This window comes from Mchenga conophoros, linkage group LG6 (assembly GCF_057382185.1).
Source record: "Mchenga conophoros isolate Kocher_MC1m ecotype Shallow Benthic linkage group LG6, M_conophoros_male_GT1.1, whole genome shotgun sequence".
NCBI lineage: Eukaryota > Metazoa > Chordata > Actinopteri > Cichliformes > Cichlidae > Mchenga > Mchenga conophoros.
The window spans coordinates 34,481,083-34,496,026 of record NC_140531.1 but is presented as its reverse complement, the minus strand read 5'-3'; positions in this window follow the sequence as shown (position 1 = coordinate 34,496,026).

Sequence of the window (14,944 nt, the reverse complement as noted above, 5' to 3'; positions counted from 1 at the left end):
TAAACTTATGATCAAAAACTTAAAATTCAACAAAAATCCACATCAATACAAAAAATAATTAGAATTATATCAAGTATGTTAAAATGGGTTTTAACAGGGCACATATTTTCTCTACACTTGTTTTTACTGCAGTCCAAACTTCTTAAAGTATATTGTTTAAAAAGAAGAAAACACAATAAACATTTACAAAATACAATATGATTCCCTTAAAAGTAAATACTCCCCAGAAAGTGAGCTGCCATGGTGGAGGTTTGTGCTCTCGGAGTGCTTCTTGTTATTTTAAGTAATGCAAAACAACAAGAACTTGTCACATACTACATTATCTCACCTTATCCGTCCTGTCTGAGTCACTCTAGCTGCTGTGGGAAAATTTCCACAAAAACATTTTTAACTGTGTGTTCATAGATATTGGAAATATTCTCACAGAGCTCAAATAGCTTATATTTAGCGCTGCATTATTTTTGAAATAATGCCTCTCTTACTAATTGAAGTCACAGATAAAGGCTTCCTAGTTTACCCAGGGGGCAACAAAAGGACATTTGATACCTCGGCCAAGTTATTGCAGTCAATAAAACATGTTGGCCAGAGGGCAAAGGCTTAGTGCCAATTAAAGCAACAGCTACTAGTTCAGCTTGGGCAATATGCACATGACACAAGTCAAGACTACAGTTCCACCATCACGAATTAACCCCCCGCCACGAGTATCCCTATCACCACCCCCCAGATTTCTCTTTATCCACATTGGTGTCTGTTCTCCACTGCACAGCCCATCCAATCAGGTGAGTGCTTTGGTTTGTGGCCAACATGCTCAAATTAGTCCTCTCTCACACTACAGTCACAGACTTCAGCTTTCATATTGACCTAACCTGACCTGACCCACAATTTCTGACAATAAATCTATGAGAGGTTTGAGGAGAAAGTACAGGTTCTAACTAAGACTTCTTCTTAAAGCAATAAAATAAAACTGACCATGGATAGAATAGGTATGAACTAAATGAATTATTCTATACACACAAAAAGCTAAAAGAGAAGAACAGTGACAGCCAAGCTTCTCATGTTAATGCGATGTCAGTTACAATTTAGCAGTTACACCACTGGTTAGTTACCCCTGAAGGCAAACAAAACCCCTGTCACACTGAGGGGTGACACTGGAGGCACGGTTATTAGTTATCTCTCTTTCCTTTGTATTTCTGTCCTTTTAGTGTGCTACGCATAATGCCAGTCAGCTGATTAATCAGCTAGGACACGATTCGAGCAGAACATAATGAAACTGCAGAGATTATTGCACCAGCGTCTAAAACAAGAGAAAAAAACTACACAAAACAGACTTAAAATGCCATCAGAGATTTTTGAAAATGTACCCACAACTAGGATAGGGGCAGAATATAATCTCACAAAACAATGATAATTATGGTGTTTTGTGCTATTGGCTTGAACTGAAATAGTGTGATACAAGCAGATAATCACGCTTTTGACCTTGGAGCCTAGACTGAGATGAACTCAGCAGAGGTAAAGGGTGTTTGAAAAGCTCTACATTGGTACTCTGTGCAAACAATGCCCTTCCAGGAGGGTTTGTACGTGAGCTGAGGCACACAGAGAGAAAGATAGAGCTAGGAGGGGGAGGGAGAGAGGACGCCTGGACTCGAGGCTTTTGAAGGAAGGGTGCATTTGACACAGAGGGACTTAGGAGAAAGGGTAAAAAAAGACAATGAGTGTCAACACTTTCTTTCACCAGCAGATTCAATAAGGTAGACTCTGCACACTAGCTGAAAACCTCTTTTCTCTTGATCCCTTCTGCACTGCTCCTAACAGAACTGGCCTAAAACTCAGTAAAAACAAAAGTGCAAGTTATTTGCACCATTTAACACAAAGTAGCAGTCTTCCTTTTTTGCTGGTTTTAATGTTTCAGATAAAGCATTTTTTTCATTTGACATTTCTTCCAAACTGTCAAACTTTCAAAGTAAAAGCTATGTAGCAAAGGAACTGTGAATAGCCTTGACCCAAAAAAAACTGTAATCAACCAGTTTCAAAGGAAACAGGCAGTTTTAATGATAATGAGGGGTTTTTCTACACTTTTATTTTTATATAGTAAAAGAGAAAAACAGGGAGGGTGTGAAAGCAAAGTGAAAGGATTTTGTAAGCATTTAACAAATCAATAGCAAACATATCCCAGTAAGCCAGGATCTTACCTAAAGAGCATGACAATGTTTCATGTTCGATAAAACATAGAAAAAAAAAAAAAAAATATATATATATATATATATATATATATATATATATATATATATATATATATATATATATATATATAACTTTAATATCCAATCACCTTACTCACCAATTCAGAGCAAGACATTTTTAGTAAAATTGTGCGAAATGTGACTTAAGAACTTATCTTCTTTAACATATATATATAAATTCGGAATAATATTTTAAGAATAATAGTTATAAATATACATTCTTGTACATTTTAATATTTTGTATTGTTTTGTGCAAAATAAAATAACTCTTCCTAATTTGACTGAACTCTATAAATAAAACAATGTGAGGCATTCTGTGGGGAAATTGTTTTCTCAGTAATCAAAGATTTGAGCTGATTAGGGAATAAAGCTACACGTCACTTTGTTTGTAAGAGGATTTTATCTTTGCCAAAGAAACAAACAGAAGTGTGCAAATACTTTGGCAAGTTCGCGTGTGACCAGGGAAAGATGTAAAGTACAGTTCATACAGGGACACACAACAGCAGGGATCAGTCTGACTGCACTTAAACATCCTTTCCTTTCACAAAGAATGGTCCAGTAAAATAAAATGAAGCACCTTTCGTTAGCATTTAGATCAGGTGCCCTCAAAGCACTTTAGGGAGGCCACACTGAAAAAATACACACACACCAAACACTGTTAGTGTTTTTTACGTGTTTGCTCAGAGCTACCTTGGTATATGTTTGCTGGTTTAGAGCTGTTTTAACCAGCAGTCTCCCCTATTACTTACACAGATATTCATATTGAAGAGAGATGCTCCTTCTTTTTTGATCTATGCTGCTATATTACAGCTCAAGAGCCGTACAAAGTGTTACCAACAGCTGCCTCTGGGTAAACTTTGAGATCTCTGGATTTGGCAAATTTGGCTTCTTATCATGAGTATTATTTTATGTACCATTTCATGAAGTTAGAAACCTCACTGAGCAAAATTTAATAAGTAAATATTAAAGGACAAAACTGGTTCTCAAATAATGGAGTTAGCTTTGGATCTCACAAGGACACAAATAACCTTTCAGAGTTTTTTTTTTTCGAAGGATTGTTGCCATTTTAAAAGGGAAAAGATGCTATTTAATACAGGTTTTCTCCGTTCACTGCACTTTGTAAGAACAGATAAACATGGAACAAATATGGTTTAGAGCAAAGGAGGAAAACAAAAACAGTGTTGTCACTCAAACAAGATACACAAGTAGCTGTTTGCTTGCAAAGCTTTCAGGGCAATCTGGTGTCCAAGGACAACAGAGTTAATAAAAGCTATTTAAGAGAAACTGGGAGATTCTAGAAGCTTTAAATAAAAATAATGAAAACATGTGTCATAAGAGGATGAGTCAAGAGGCAGTGTATTATAAAAAATGTTTTTTATGTTTTACTTCCTATACTGTGACCTTGTGATATTATAAAGCTAGCATCACAACTCTAATCACGTTTTTAAGTTGTACGTTATTTAAAAGCTTCATCGATTTTCATGAATCATTCTGACATCAATGATCTGTTAAAAAGTCAAGATTCAAACGTCAGGTTTGATGAAATATTTGAACTTTATCAGCTGGGAGGATAAGATGACCTAACAGTTCGTCTACAGCACAGATAAGTGGACGTGCATCAGTCCATGCGCTAAGGGCACCATTAAGACAACAAACAATACTTACAACCCGTTCAGTCACACACACACACACACACACACATATGCATGCACACATATCACAAGACTTTTATAGTCCAATCCAACGGCAATATATTCTTTGACAAGAAGTGCGTGCACATCCGTGTTACCAGCATATGCAGTAATCTGCTGCTAAGGTTACAGTATTTGTGATGCTCACCTAAACTGAAAGTCATGGTTTAATTTAATATTTTGCTTGTGACATGGCAGGTAAAATATAAGACTGCATATAAACAGAAGACAAAAAGTGAAAAGTCCCTGACAATAAAACACCAGAGCTACTATAGTCTGAGCTGCAAAGTTTAAAAGGTAATGAAGAATTTTTATATTTTAACAGTGAAAACAAATAATGACAATGACAATATTTCTCACATAATCACACACAAACTATTTTTTCCTAATATGAAATTAATGTGTCAGTCTGATAACTCTAATTCCATAAATATCACGTAATCATAATCATTACTGGACATGTCAGCTGTTTTGAAGCACCGAGCTTCACCATAGCAATGAATTAGGAGGGCAAACTGTTTGGTTAACCATTAGCAACCAATACCTAGCATGTTCCCATAAAAGGACACGTTTATTAGTCATAAAGGAGACGCAGATAATGCTGTGAAATGGGAGTTTCAAGTTCACACGAACACGGTCAGGTAGACTTGTGTCATCGGATCATTTGACCAACACAAATACAGTGCGAAATTACATCTATGGTACTATTAATAACACATCTATATAAAATTACCGCCTACAAATCTGCACAATGTAAATACAAAGCCTACATAATGACAAAAGACAGGTAGCGATGCAAATACATAACAAATATTGAAGTGCACCAGATTTGAAAGTAGGGTAGGCAGAGTATCAGGTTCAAGTGAAATATAGACCTCACTATTCAGAGTCATGTGAAAAACTGCACCTATACACCCTCACGGCTTCTATAGGAATTTTGAGGGTAAATCAGATGCACTTCTTTAATTGATCATCAGCAAGTGTGACCCCCTTTATAAAAAAGGAAGTTTTTGCAAGTTACTTGCCTATATCATTCAGGTGTTTGCTAACATCTCCATAAGGAAGACGTCCACAAGGAGTGGATGTCCCAGCAAATTCTCTCCAAGGTCAGACTGCACAATGCTCAAATAAACTGAAATTGAAAAATCTATAGCTCTATCTCTGATTCTATTGGACTCAGTTATCAAATGTTAAAGTTCATGACAGTACAATTAGAAAAACTCAACAAGCGACTCAACAAGTCGTAATGATTACCAGAGGAACGATTCTTCTCTATTAAATGAGCATAGGAGAACAGTTACCATTTGCAAAGTTGCATCTGAACAAACTACAACAGTTCTGGAACAAGGTCCTTTGGACAATGAGACAAAAGGAAATGTTTGGCTAAAATGAACAGCGCCACATTTGTCGAAAAAAAAACAGCATATTAGCACAAGCACCTCATACCAGCTGTGAAGCATGTACATGAACTCCTCTGTATACCAAAGTATACTGGAGTCAAATACGATACCATTTGTCCAACACCTGCAGCTTGACTGAAACTGGGCCTTGCAACAGGAAACTGAGCCAAAACTTAGCAGCAATTCTACAACAAAATTATTAAAAAGGAAAAAGAAATCAAGGTGTTGCAAATGTCCCGACCTCAACCCAACTGAAATTCTGTGGCGGCACCCTAAGAGAGCTGCGCATAAGGAAATGCCCAAAAACCTCAATGAACCGAATCAATGTTGTAAAGAAAAGTGTGTCAAAAATCCTCTTCAACACTGTGAGAAACAAAAGAAAATGTATTGTTCCATCAAGTTATTGCTGTTAAAGATGGCTCTACAAGCAACTGAATCATGGGGTGGACTTATTTTTCACAGGACTCTATGAGGTCCTCTCTTTTTCATCGACTGTATGTCAGGATTGTATGTTGGTTTGATGTTGCATGTCATAACTTGTTTGTTTGTTTGTGGTGGGGTTTTTGTAAACCCGTGCCAGTGTTTGCATTTCTCTGTGTCTGAACACTTCAGTGCTTGAAATGCTTAAAATGGGCGGCTAAAGAATCTAAGATAATTTTTTTAATGGTTATTACTTAATCATAATGAATTGGATGAAATGATCTTACTGACCTAAAACTTCTAAAAATTGCAGTGACTCCGGCCTGCTTTTTCATTTCCTTTTCTGCTTTTTATTGCGATCAAAGCCTTTGTAAGATTCCATGTGTACTTTTCCACAAATTGAACAATTAACCGACTTTATAGAAAATACCAGCATCGGCCTAAAAAGTTTCTTGGTCTGCATTGCCAACTGAAAAATCGCAGAATTCAAGAAGCAGTCCCAATGACAAAAAGTGAAGGAAAGAGGGACAGCAACTTAATATCTTTAAATAATAACAACTGAATATATAAAAACTTTATGTAAAAAAAAAAAAAAAATCATGCTGGTTTTAAGGTTACATTTCCACATCAGCTAAGAGCTAGACGGTTTGTTATAAATAAACATGGTGATGAAATAGAAATCCCATCAGAAGAGGCACACAGGGAACAATAGGGGATTTTACTGTGAATGTCACCTTGACAACTGGGAGAGTTATATCTAGACAGTCAATGTGAAAGAAAGTGGTCGCAAAAACCTAAATACCAAACATTCACTCCTGAAGGGAAATCTGCTCTGTTCACTCAATATGTGGTCCATTAAAACTACAAGGATCTGCTGTTTGGAGATGCTGAAAAATGTTTTGCTCTTCAAGTTAGTCCCCACAACGATACTTAAGATCAGGAATTACAACTATTCTGCATAAAAAAAGTAAGTAGGAAAGTAAGCGATTCAAGACAGAAACGCTACTGGAAGAGCAAAAAGCAAGGCCAGAATAATTAACACAGACTGTAAAGTCTCATCAGGACTATCCAAAGTCCTAAGTCAGGCAGTAAAGCAGGATTACAACAATCCTAATTTTTTGAAAGATGTCATGATGCAAGTTGATTAGTCATACATTGAAGAAGGACCTTTGTAACTGAGAACCAATCCAATGTGCGATACATTCGGTGAGCTGCATTGCAAACATTGTATCAGAACCCATTGTATTAGAAACCAAGCAGCCAACAGGTCTCTGCACAACTTTTTGGGCTATTTTCAGAAAAAATGTGGTGCATTTGATAGCATGTTTTATTCTTAATCTATAATCCCTTCTCTGATCATTTAAACAAGCAAGAGACTATTGCAATATGCAATCATGGGTAATGATAGAGGCCAACTTTTTCAGTCATAAACACTGAATGGATGTTACACCTTAATACCCATCACACAAATTTATTTTTTAAATAATGGAAGTCTCACTTACATTCATCACATCTGACAGGACTTGAAACTACTGTGTGACATCTAATTTTTAGGGCTGTTTCAGAAGAACAAAGACACAAGCCTAAAGCGAAGTTTTAAGAACTGCTGTGACTGATTGGCAAAGATAAAATAATCAAGAGACTTGAATAGCTTGTGGCAGTTAATCGTGTCCTGCTTCAAGCACAAAGCAACATTATTATACAAACAAAACATCCTTTCATTGACTTCAATCATGCTGACAAGTACCAGGAGTGGATGAAAATAAACAGATCATGTCTTTGCTGCTTACATTAATCAGCCCACTAAATACAACAGGACAGCTTGCTAGAATGCTAATAACAGCAGACAAGCTCATGAGTACTCAATATAAAACCATGAAAAATACTCACCGGGGTGCTGCTGTAGCAGTTTTCTTAGCATTTGATTTTTTGTGTGCAGTGGGTAAAGGTTCCTTTATTGTTTCCTGATCAAATGACTTGCTTTCTCATGCTACTGCTGGTTTACCGGCCGGCTTCTGTCCTGTCAGTAAGAAAGAAAGCAACAGTGAGGCAGGGTGGAGGTGGGGCTGCAGGAGCAATGAGAGGGAGGAGGAGGAGGGACGTCCAGGCAAAAGCGGTGCTGGTTTACTATGCTGTGCGCCTGAGCCACAAAGGGCAGATAAAGGCAACTTACAAGAAGGAAAGGACACAAGTCTGTCAGTTACCACATGTTTCGGTTATCGTGATAAGGCGTGACAGAACTTCCCTTTTCCTCATGTACACAATGATTTGCATCATTCAAATACCACAGAGATCCAGGCTTTAGCCTTAACTGTATTATCCCAATTAGATTTAATCGTATAGCTGGAGAAACAATGACAAGTTTCCTAACACAGCAGGTAACGGATTTACAGCTAGTGATCAGTCATTGATTATTCACTATCTTATAATTAATCTATGGACATAGATTTAATCTTACAGTTTGAAAATAATTACTAGTAAAAAGGTTAATTGTAGCAAATGTTTACATATAGCTCATCAGCAGTGGTGTGTGTACAGAACCTAATGTAACGTGCAGCTCACCGGATAACACAGGCCTCCACTTGTTTTTTAAATGAGGCTTAACTTAATCATGTGAACAAAACACAGTGTATCAGTTCAGACAGAACATCAGAAAAAGAACGCTTTTTATTAAAGTCCATGCCTCCAAAAAACACTTCTAACCGGTTTTGGTCATTTTTTTCTCCACTTAGTCTAAAATAGCAGCAAGACTGCCACAGTCATGATATCATAGAAAATGAATAAATATTCAATGAGATCACATAAAATGTCCTTCAAAAAGCATGGAGGAAGAAATTCCTTCGCTGTGCTGAATACATTTTTAAAGGAGCAACGTCTACATTAAACATTCTTGTTTACTGACTGAAGGAAAGAAAACACTGTAAAATGAGAACTTTAGGTAGCATTTAAGATAATAAAAATTGAAATCTAACACCATGTAGAAGTTTCTAAGAAAAAAAATATCTCAAAAGAAATAAAAGGAAAAAAACACCCTAGTCTCACAAATTTGGGACTAGAAGCATGAATAAAGTCAAACTTAATAATAAATAATAATGGATTGCATTTTATATAGCGCTTTTCAGGACCCCTCAAAGCGCTTTACAATACCACTATTCAGTCACTCTCACATTCACAGACTGGTGAAGGAAAGCTACAGTTGTAGCCACAGCTGCCCTGGGGTAGACTGACAGAGGCGAGGCTGCCATATCGCGGTAGGTGAAGTGTCTTGCCCAAGGACACAACGACCGAGACTGTCCGAGCCGGGGCTCGAACCGGCAACCTTCCGATTACAAGACGAACACCCAACTCTTGAGCCACGATCGCCCATAACTTATAAGTATTGATTAAAAGTGAAATGAGTGGCCCAAAAACAGCAGTTTTTCTACTGTCATATCAGTATGAGATGGACTACTTGATTATTGATCAGTTATTGATCAGTATTATCCATTTTCATTTTATAAAGAGAAACAAAAGTCCTTAAATGTTATAAACCCAATGCTGCACGCTTACTCAGACAAACTTTTTAGTTACAACTTTGGATTTTAGCAATTACGACAACAGGATAATGAGGATAAAACTATTTTGGATTCACTGTGAAACTCCAGTGGAACCCAAAAAGGTTTGTGGATTGATTGTTAGTGGTTGTCTGCAGCTTTTGGAAGGTCTCTCATTTCTGTTCAGGAACTCCAACTAGTCTGAGCCTAAATCCCCACAAGACACCTCTGTTCCCCCACCACCGTCGCCTAACTTTTAAAAACTTTTTAAGTTATTGTTCATTTAGATTATATTCTGAATTTACAACAAACAGTTCTGTAAATCCATTAATTTTTTTAACGAAAGGAATTTTAGTCCTAAAAATAAAAATCATTGTTATAACTGCGAAATTTTGAGAAATGTTGCCATATTTGAGCAGCCTTAGTTTAAAAACTGTATTATTGATAATGCCACCCTAAAGTGAAACTCAATCAAATACACAGGCAAACAGATTCAACTTACCAGACAAAATCTGTGAAGTTTACTGGCTTATTTATTTTAAGTAAGGAAAGAACAAAGCATCATTTTTCCTACCTCTGGTAAACGCTAAATATATTACCTTGTACCTTGAGGAGGTCAAGCTGGTGTTTGTATACCTGCGTGATTACTTATATAGCCTGAGGTGTCCACAGCTCCACTAGACTATTATAAAACCAAGTCCAATTTATCTGAACAACCACGAGAAAAAACAACTTAAGAAAGAGCCTAATCTTTGTAAAAATGCATAACGTAATCAATTCATTCCAATTAATAAACAAGAAACATGTGAAATAGCTCCCAAACAGTAATTTTAGCATTTCAAATATATATCTTTGTTAAAGTTTTTCAATAATAGGTGAACAGTAAAACACGGGTTAATTATTCTTTCCCCTTGGTTGTGTTACATATTCCTGAGCTACAACAAGCTTAGATTTAACAGTGTTTACTATTCTGCCTTTGTGTTGTCACTGCTTTACATCTCGGGCAGCACACAGTGAATGCAGGGCATTTTGTACACAAAGGTGTCATTCATATCCCACCGGTTTGTGTGTGTACACAGGGTGCACCTTCTGTGAGTCACTGCTGCCTGACTCTGTAGTAATGTTATCATGTGCAAGCCTACAGGAGCCATTGTTAACTTCAAGACTACATCCTGTAAGAAGGGGAGACTGAAGGACTGCTGAGCCCACAGGTGCTATATCACAGGAAGTGATAAGGGAAAAAATGGCTATTGTACTGAAAGGAGCAAAACCCCCATTTTATATAGTAAGAAAACTACTAATTATCCTAATGTCTTAATGGGCTAACAGTTGACCAGTAATCCTGTCACCTATAGTCATTATTATGGATAACATAAATATCAGAACCCCAGAGAAGTCAAGCATGTCAGTAGTTTATTTATTTATTACTCTCAGTTTTATTTAGGTTTGACCAAAGTGTCACTAAACTCATATTTTAAGTTATTCAGATTATTAAAAGATTAAAAACATGACACCATGAACACCGCAGCATCAACACATCCACCCACAGAGGAGTCGCCCACCCTCCCGCAGCGTTACGGAAATATCCTTTCGCCACCTTTGGACAGTGCAGAAACAAACACCGAGGCGACATGTGAGCGACAAAAGTGTGTGCGAAATGTCAGCGAGATGGTGAAGAAAAAGAAAAAAGTTAAACTTACGTGTTTATTTCATGTGTATCTGTTCAAGGTCGTGGTCGGCGCTGAAGTTTCCCTCAGCAAACTTGAGGCTCAGCTTAACGGCTGGTCGTTCCCTTTGGTCAGCTTGAGAGTGAGGCATCGTGGGACATGTAGTTTTTCCAATGACGCGCTATATTCCCAATTTAAAAAAAAACTTAGAAATTTTACAAGCTGCTGATCAATTCATTGATTTGTTTTGGGGTCTGTATGTCTATTTGCATGTCTGTCCGTTTGTGTGATTATCTGCAAAATTACACCAGGCTAAATTTCATGAAATTTGGAGACGTGCAAGGTCGGCAAAAGAAGAACACATTTGGAGTGAACCCAGATCAGTTTCCTTGAAATTGCAAAAACAGTCTGTGGGGTAGAAATGGGCGGATCAATCCAAATATCTTAGTATCCATACTAACACTTGTATCAGTATTAGATCAATACTTGCACAAAAGGATCAATACTTTGTTTCCACCCTCTAAGTTCAGTATTTAACTCCTTATAATCTGTTAAATAAATGCTTTTATTTTGGAATTGAAAAAAATATATAAAAATAAAAATATATGGTATCAAATCAGTATAAAAATTTGGACAGAGAAGTGTTAAAAAACAAGAAAAAATAATAACTCAATCACATCCTACAGTAAAAATAAAAGACTATAGTATTTCGTTGACCAGTCAACCCCAGAGAAACATCCAAACACTTTCATTTCCCCTGGTGTCATCTTTTGCATCTTTTAAATGACAGGATAGCATGTGCAAATTGATTCTGTTGAACCAACTCGTCACATGAAAAGTATTTCAAGCCAGAGAAATCACATCACACCCTGTGGATATTTTTAGGCATCCTATCTGACGCTGTCTGAGCTTCCACAGGGTGTGACAGACAGGTAACAAACTTTCACTGTTGAATTAGATTACAAAAAGCTGTGAATGCAACGAGATGCTCCTCTAATAGGTAAATACATTTTAGCATTTATTTGACACTTGGAATAAACACATTTCAGATTTTTTTGATTTGCATGTCTCCTGCGTAACCACCTCTATTAGCGACAGCAACCTCTCTCTGTCTGATACCTGTCGTGTTGTTATTATGGAAGGGATGTCTGTAGCAGCTATATGTTATTTTAAGCTGCCTCTGTTATTTTATCTACGTCTTGCCAAGCTATAAAGGACTCCAACATGTGAGCAAATGCCGACCTATTTTAACCCTGAAAGCAAACACGGAGTGGATGTGATCACATGACCGATGCCGATTGTCTGAGTCTCTGTCTACCTCTAGTGGTGACACACTGAATCTGCCAAAAGATTTAAATTGTCTGTTTAATTCAGTGTTCAGTTACTTATGAGTTAACTTTTGTTTGAGGTGAAACAGCTCCCAATTTTAGACGGATTTATAACTTAGCTGGAAGATTCTGTCAGATTTGCGATACCAGCTAAGTTTCTGAATGGAGTTATTTTGTTTAAGACAAAATAGACAAGTGATCACAGTTCCATCATGACAAGTGAGTAAGCATTTGTCATTAGGCTTCATAAAAGGGGAGTACGTGAGCCAGCGTTGAGTGTGAGTTATTTTGTAAAATGATATTTTTAAAAGTCAACCTCATAGGAAGTTTTTCTGACTACATTTGTTACATTAACTTTTACAGTTTTCTAACACTAAAATTGTATTTTATACTCAAAGTACTAGGACATCTCTTACAGTACTCTTCTGTGCCTTTGCTCCATAACTTTTCCAAGTGGACAGCCACCACTCGAGTGTGCGTCTTCCATTTGTTAGAGATGATTAATAATTTACCACAGTCTCCATCAGTGCCGTCAGTTTGTGGTCTGCGCCAGGCCACTTCCTCTCCCGAGGACAATAGGCCCATTTCCTGTGGGCTGTGAAACAGGCGAGTATTGTAAAGCAGAGACATCATATCACTGTGTTTTGCCCTTGAAATGAAAGACAGACTTGGCTGTGTAGTCTGATTCATGACATGTTTGGTAGGAGGTTACTGGGTAAGTCTGGGGCCAAGACGACAGACATAACTGCAGACGATTCTTTGACCTGTGTGTACGCAATGTTAAAAAAGGAAACATATTTAGTGGGCTGTGTCTGGCATTATGTGGGGCATTTTATATCACCTGTGTCACATTACAAAAGCAGACACGTGAGCTTACTGAGTGTAACCGCACAGCCTCTTTAATGTTTCTACAGGAAAGCGTTACAAAAGAAAAGGCATCAAAAGCTGAAAGTTGGATCAGTGCTAAAACAAAAGTGTTTTGACAGACACAGCATGAGCTGCAGTCCCACATGGATCCCACTCTTTTAATTCCTGGCTAATTTTCAAAATAAAGAGCCTGCTGTGTTCTAGACAAAGGCACCATTCATGTCACTGCAGCCCCCGTGTCCAACATCCAGGGACATCTTAGAAAGCCAAAGTTAAAGGCTTGCAAAATAAAAGTTAAAGTCATACTTGTGACAGTAAAATCCAGAATCAGACAGCAAGTTGAAGTCACTGTTCCATTCAGTGAGCAATCTCATACTCATCAAGCCCCCCGAGCAGCTCGTGAAAAGCCAAGAGTGTCAATTGGGCCTGAAGCTATTTTTAAAGAGTGGACTGTCGGCCCTCACATTCACTCCGACAAATATAATGGCCTATATAATCAGCAGTGGCCTGATCTCCCTCTGCTGCTGTCTCTTTCTTTGTTGGAGGCACAGATGATAACTGTCACTGTGGTCACATAAGGGAGAGCCATGACAATACAGCCCGAGGCAGGACTGAGAACTCAGCCTGACCTCTATGAGTCCATCCAGTCTGAGTGTTTCATATCGACAGTTAGAGGAGCGTCTGCTCATAGCCAGTGTGCTGCATTGTTTTTAATATGTATTCACCAGAAATCTCATTTTCCCATTATTTACATTTATATATACTAGCACATGATCATCCTACAGGATTGTTGGCTTGTTTGCGCTTCTGGCCGTGAAATTAAAGCAATACAGTGCTTCTATTAGGCTTGGACATGCATAAATGCAATAAACAAATAAATAAACACATTAAAAATGGTTACATTTAGCCAAATACTCTGTGGTTGCTGGGCAACACATCACAATAACCCACCCACAATATCTCTTATAGATAAGAGCCTTAAATACGACCTAAGATATGTCAAGTTTGGCTGCTCAGTTCCTGATTGTGTAGGAGGACATGCACAGCACAACAAACAAATACAGAGACAGACAGTCAGGCAGAGATTTCAAGATAACCTGGACAAAAAAAAAATATATATATATACTTTAAACCTTAGTAGCCCAGAGGACTGGAAAGTTTTTGCCTGATTAGACAATTGGTATGACAGTAAACAGGGAAACAGGCATTGAGAGCTGTATTTGATTATCAGTGGAGTTGATTCCTTGAGGTTAAATGTCTAAATTAATTAAGTCGTTTAAATTCTTAATTTTTGCTAAAACATTTTGGACGCTTGTCTTGAAAAAATAAATATTTTTATGTCTACTCCACACCAATTAATGATGTCTTTATTTATGTCACTCACTATTTCCTTTTGTAAATTTTTGAGTATATGGAGCTCAGAACATTATTATTTTTCCCACTTTGTTTTATTTTCATATACCTCTTCAAATTTTTATTATTAATGCATACTATCTATACTGTAGATATTATAATTTACCTTGTACAGATGGATTCTTTAAAAAAAAAAACCATTGCAATGAGCTAAATGTGACCTAGTTTTTGGTTGGTTTGTTTGTTTGTTGGTTGGTGTGGGGGGGGCTTCCTCTTCTCCTCATCATGTTCATGAGGGTAGATAAGGTGGGTAGATATGAAAACATTAGTGTATAGTACATCTTCACTGAGTTTTGTCACTGTTGAGATTTTTAATTTCAAAAAAAAAATTAAGCATTTAAAAACTCAAAATAGAATTTTAGCTTCTGATTTCAAAACCTCTTTC